This window comes from Lathyrus oleraceus, chromosome 3, assembly GCF_024323335.1.
Source record: "Lathyrus oleraceus cultivar Zhongwan6 chromosome 3, CAAS_Psat_ZW6_1.0, whole genome shotgun sequence".
Lineage (NCBI taxonomy): Eukaryota > Viridiplantae > Streptophyta > Magnoliopsida > Fabales > Fabaceae > Lathyrus > Lathyrus oleraceus.
The window spans coordinates 297,701,237-297,707,612 of NC_066581.1; the positions used below are offsets into that span (position 1 = coordinate 297,701,237).

General features: G+C 27.5%; 1 long non-coding RNA gene and 1 other non-coding gene across 2 annotated transcripts; both read left to right on the forward strand.

Moving 5' to 3' along the window:
• Positions 1-675: 675 nt before the first annotated feature.
• Positions 676-3,693, forward strand: LOC127129186 (uncharacterized). The gene is made up of 2 exons (XR_007806206.1): positions 676-2,421; positions 3,433-3,693. It is a non-coding gene; the product is annotated as an uncharacterized LOC127129186 (long non-coding RNA).
• Positions 3,694-5,062: 1,369 nt separating this feature from the next.
• TRNAV-AAC (transfer RNA valine (anticodon AAC)) lies at positions 5,063-5,136 on the forward strand. Its single transcript has one exon. It is a non-coding gene; the product is annotated as a tRNA-Val (tRNA).
• Positions 5,137-6,376: the final 1,240 nt, after the last annotated feature.

Consider the following 6,376-nt stretch of genomic DNA (forward strand, 5'->3'; position numbering starts at 1 on the left):
GAGAGTACCCCTTGTACTCTGTTTTTAATTGATATCATCTACCATATAAGAAAAAACTATGTTCTGGTAATGATAAAAAAACTCTTCCTTCTTCCACATTATGCCACGTATGAGATTTATCATATTTTTAATTTTCTTTTGGATTCACATTTATCTTTTATTATTCTTTCTATACATTTACGATAGATATTTCAAAACTCTTCACTTTCCATACCAACCTGTCACTATCAAATTTATCTTTTTTTCCTTTTGTCTTCCCCAAATCTCATATCCATCATTTCTCAAAAACCCTTCTCTCAATATCATCTCTAAAACCTTCATTTCAAAACCATCTATCCAACTTCATCTTCCCAACTGACACATAGGTTGAAGCTCATAGATTAAAACCTTTATATTTTCTTCCTTTTGATGCTTCATAGATAGAAGCTCCTATTTTTGTTTCTCTTTCATTTTCTTCTTCAGATCTATAAAATATTGTAGACGAGATTTTAGATCTGGAGCCAATAATAAATCAAAAGTATCTTATCTTCAAGCTCAAGTGATTTTAAGTATTTATTTTTATTTTTAGAGCTCATATATATATATATATATATATATATATATATATATATATATATATATATATATATATATATATATATATATATTTGTTTTTTTGGAGTAATAGATTGAAATGACCTGAAGAGGTTTGAGAAACCATTAATGAAATTTGGTAAATCCCCCTCTTTTATTTGTTTTCCTTTGTCGATTTCGTTTTAGTTTTATTTATTTATATTTTTCATAAGAACTTTATTGATTGAAGCTAATATTTTTATTTCTTTTTCATTTTCTTCTTTAGATTTATAAAAGTGCATTGCTTTTTTTTATTGTTGTAAAGTGACAGGTAGCAAAAGGTTTCATCTGGTTTTTATGCATGTTTAATGTTTGATATTTTTTATTATGCTGAACGGTGCAACCTCCTGAAAACTGATGCAAAGACAATATCTTCTTTTAAACATGGTGACGTTTTTGTCTTGGATGATGGTGGAAAGAAGGAAAGAAGATGAAACTATTTGGTGTGCATTTTCTTTTCAATTTTTCTCTTGGTTGAAGATTGTTCTTGATCTTGAAAATTATGAACGCTTCTTGTACATCAAGTTGAAAATTTTATCATGTGAAAAAATTATTTTCTTCTATTTATTAGTCAAAAACTTATTTTGTTTTTGTTTATTTACTGCTAGTTCATGTGATATCTTAATTTTTTTGCTTTTAATTTGAATGTATATTAATGCATTGTTGAAAAAGAAAGAAAAGAAAACTATCTTGAAAAAAATGTCTGAATCTTGGTAAAATTGTCTTAATTTTTTTATTATGGTTGATTGTTTCTTGGTTGAATGTTTGTTTCTTATATGAATATGATTGGTAGCTTGTGTTGGAAATGAATAACGTATCACAAAAAGTTGAAAAATTATTTTTCAATACATTTATTCTGATTTTCCTAATTTTATTGGTAGGTATGTGATAATACAAATTTAGCATCGAAAATTGGTAAATCTCCCTCTTTTAATTTGTTAGTTTTTTATTTACTATTGTTTTACTAATTTTGGTTATAATATATTTTTTGCCTTCAAATATTGGTTGCAGATCTTTAGAATAATTGTTGTCTGAAATAAATCAAGTATCATTCGATTGAAATTTATCATATTGGTTAACATTGACTTAATCCATAATATGTAGTACTCTAATGACTAAGAAACAAGAATGAAGAAAAGTAATGTATTAATTTGTTATATGTTGATGATTGCAAATGTTATGAATTAATTTGTTATTAATAAGAAGATATCTTCAAAGATTGTGGTGAATTTGATGATTTCAATTCAACATAGATCACGACGGAAGATTTAAAGGTTTTGGATATGCCGAGTTTGGAACTTCAGAAGGTATATATTTTTCAATATTTCAATAACAATATTTCATTTTAATGATGTGATCTTTTTATTGAGTTGTAAGGTATATATATGTTTAGATGTATGAGAATGATGATGCAAAAGGGATGATGAATCTATAACAATGGATGAATGGGTAACACCATTCTTTTATGATTAGTTTTGTTTGTGTTATTTAATTTTTTAAGGGCTAATGTGTTGAGTTTATTTTACACTTTCTTATTTGCACGCATCCTGTTTGATAAAATATCTATATGTAGTTATATTGTCATATTAATATAACTGAATTTTGAGTTATTTCTTGAAAAATATCCAAGAACTTAAACCTTAATTGAATTTGAAGATCTAATACTACTAAAGAAATGTAGGTCTTACACTTTTTGAATAATAGGCATAAGGTGCACGCTGAATCCGTAAATTTTTTACAAGAAATTATGTGAAAAAAGTCAGTTGAATGGAAGGCAGTGGTTGGAAGAAGAAGAAACTCCCCAAAAGGGTAAATTATTTTGATTTTGATTTTGATTCATCTCTACTTGAAGCGTTATCTATTTTATTCATCTGATGATATTGTTGATGAACATCATAGTTTATGTGATGTTATTTGTACAAGTTATGTTTCATTCTCACTTCATTTCAATGCTTTAACATGCCTTAATATTATTTTTTGTTCGGTTCATATTTTCTGTCAAGATATAGACTGATGTTCTTGACTACCCAATATGATCTCTTTGTATATGTGTTTTTTCTACAAATAATATTTGATCTCTTTGTACATGTGTTTTTTCGAATGTACATTCAATGTCATACAACCTATAAATTGAATAAATGATGAATTACACCCAAATCTATACAGTGAGTTGTCATTAGTGTCAATTTGCAGGTTTGGTGAATTGATCGATTCGGGTGGTTGTGGAGTTTCATATTTGTTTATTCATGTTGTTTTTTTAACTCTATTTTTTTAAGTTCTAACATTTTCTAAATACCACCATTATTATAACACGACTTCTTAATAAAATCACATGTTATGATAAATTTGAATTTGAGTGTAGTAACTCCCAATTCATAATCAAAGGGGATGTGGTTGCTTAAAGGTATATGGCAACAAAAGTAACTTATATATACCTTTTCACTACTCAATTTAGAGATTCAAAGGATCAAGAAGCAAGACTCAAGCAAATTAATGACCAATCAAACCAGTAGTCTTCTAGTTTTGATTCCATGGAGTAGCTAAAATGTTTTTGTTTTATGATGTTTAGTTCTTTCTTTTATGTATAGTTAAATGAATTAATTTCTTTATTATTATAGAGTATATTTTGCATTAATATGTTCAATTTCATGTCATTCCAATTTTATGATGTGTATTTTTCTTTGAAGGAGTAAATAATCTCAAGTCTCTTTCATACTGAATGGAAGACACATTTCAAGTCTATTTTTTTCAATCATCTACTTTTGCTTATCTCTCTTTCTCAATTTCCATTTTAGATTATTTCTCTCCTCTTACATTCAGATTGATTTTGAAGATCCGGAAATGGGAGATCTACAAACCAGATTAGAGGCATAAGCAAGGTTACAGGATACTAAATAATACATGCTAAAGACGAGGAACCTACACATGGTGTTGATTTTCATGGATTCAATTGCGTCTGATATATGCAATTAATCAATATTGAACCAACAATGGTTTGAAGAAAAATAACCTCTAATTATGGAATTTTGATGACAAAATATAATTAAGAAAAATAATATATGGTCTATTATAGACTTTTTTCTTGGCCTGGTTTGACATTTTTAAAAGTCTAGCCTGTCCTGAAGCCTATTTAAAAGTGAGTTTCACATTAAGGTTTTCAAATAGTCCACTTTACCTTTTTTTTACATAGATAACAAAGCCTTTCATATACTATTTAGCCTATTTTCTAATATATATTTATATATAGCCCGACCTATAAGACTTCATAGGTTTTTTTAAAAGCCTAAGTTAGACATATTTAAATAAATAGGCTTTTGAAAAAGTCTAGGCCCAGTCTTTTTATTTAAATAGGTAAAACTATAGGCTCATGTAGGCCTGCCTACCATATTCTCATCCCTACGTGTAAGTGAGCTTTATTTAGTTTATCACTCTGTGTGAATTATTGTTGTAAACAAACATCTTTGTAATTTCTTAAGTCCTCTAGTGCAAGGCAAGAAAGTCCTTTAAATTTTTAAGGAAAAGATTATAAGCATAGGTATAAGTAGGAGAATAATGATGAATCATTTAAAAATGTTAAACTAGAAAGTATATAAAATAAGAAACAAAAGAGATTGTACCATCCCCATACTTAAATCATATATTGTCTATTATGGATGTAAATTAAAAGTAGGAAAAATGAGTATAAAAATCTCAAATGTAATGGTTATTGAGGTGGTTGTAAGAAGTATCCCAATGAGATGTGGTAGTTATACATGGCTTGCACCATCTAACTCGTCCCGGTGATCATCTAATCTTCTATTATATTTTTTGGGCCAAACATGTTTGTTTTGCATGAAAACTAGTTTTATATGACTACTATTTATAACCATAAGAGTGTGAGGAGGAATGACGTTGAAAAGTTGGCACAAATCTTAATTAATTATAATTATTTTATTATTTGCATATGAATTGACTCTATTAGACATTTTCATGATTTGCGTGAAATCTAGTCAAAAGCATCTAAAACAAGATAATGATTATTTTATATGTCATCACATGTCAATATATGTAATAAAAAATACAATGAGATTTAAAAGTGACAAATATAAGACAAAAACAATGCTAAATAAAAATAAAAGGAAAATATTAGAATACACATACACGTCTCTTGAATTTAGGTAACTCAAAAATTAAAATAAATAATTATAATTTATATATAAAAAAATAAGAATGTTTGATATAAAAAGTTAAATTTTGTAGATTTAATAAAATAAGTGTATTAATTGTAATAAATAAAATAAGGTGAATTGGGATAGAAAAAGAATATTAGTGAAGGAGAAATAATAAGTATGAGAGAGAGAAAACTGAATTCAAATTAAAGTAGCTGCACCCCTGGTGAAAGGTTTATGAGATATTACTTGATTTAGTTATTAAGCATTGTAAAAGAGTAACTGAGAAATAATAAACATGTGGTTTCGTGGTGTAGTTGGTTATCACGTCAGTCTAACACACTGAAGGTCCCCAGTTCAAGCCTGGGCGAAGCCATTGTTTGATATTTTTTTCATTCGTTTTGTTTCCAGTCCATCATGCCAAATACATACAGACTCACATGCTTTTGCTTTTCTGTAACCCATTCATACTTTTGTAATATACATACATGTTTTAATTATTTAATTAATCTATGTTACTACTCCTATCACCAAACATTGAAAAATAATCTAACTCTAATTCAACTTATATTCAAACTAACCAAATTTACGTTTTTCTTTTTATCTTTATTTTCGATTGCTAATTCAACTTATATTTTATTTTTTTATTTTCAATATTAAATTTATATTTTCTTAATTTTTTTAACTTTCTTTGCAAGATCCATAATTATTAATATATATATACTTTTTTTAAAAATAAAACAATACACATATATAAGATTTCTTGCTCATATTTAATGATTAATATTCAATATTAAAAACTCTCTATTTTTTAAAATCAAATACATTGTTGAATTAAAGTTTAACGATTTTCAATATATATTTTTATATTAATTATCAATACAACCTTACTATGTATGTGTTAAATTAATTGAACTTAGGAATGAAGATAAAGTTTAATGAGTTCATTTTTACAACCGCAAAATTTTCTTGAAAACTGAATGCATTCGTTGAATTAATTAAACTTAGGAATGCATATAATCAGAAGGAGAATGAGGGAGGGTTAAAATTGAATTTTGAGCCTTATAATCCTTTTATTCATACACCATGAATCATGCCACGTTACAACCTTCAAAAGATTTAATTGAAGTTAAGTTTACTGTGAAAGCCTACTATAGTAAAATTGTATTAAACTGACTCCAAGAATATTTGCTAATCATCTGCAAAGGTATATTGCTTCCGCATTACATTTTCCACACTTTAAAGTGTCTAAATCACTGCATTCTGCCCGGTGATCTCTTCACTATACATTGCACCATCATTTCAATAAAATTTTGATTTCAAAAATTGCATGAGCATTGCATTAGGATTACCATTTTGAAAGGACAATCTTATTTGCAAACTAGTATTTAGTATCGAGAAATTTCAACAATTGTGTGATCAGGGGCAACCTGTCTAGAGACTCTGTCAATCAAGGGACAATCCAACTAGAGACTCGGTAAACTGTTCTAAGAGTCGGTTTAATAAGGGGAAGACTGCTTCAAGGTTCAAATATTGCAATAAATAATTATAACGACCAATCAATCTGAGGCAAATCACTTCAAGGCTCGGCAGAGCGCTTCACGCATCGGTTAATC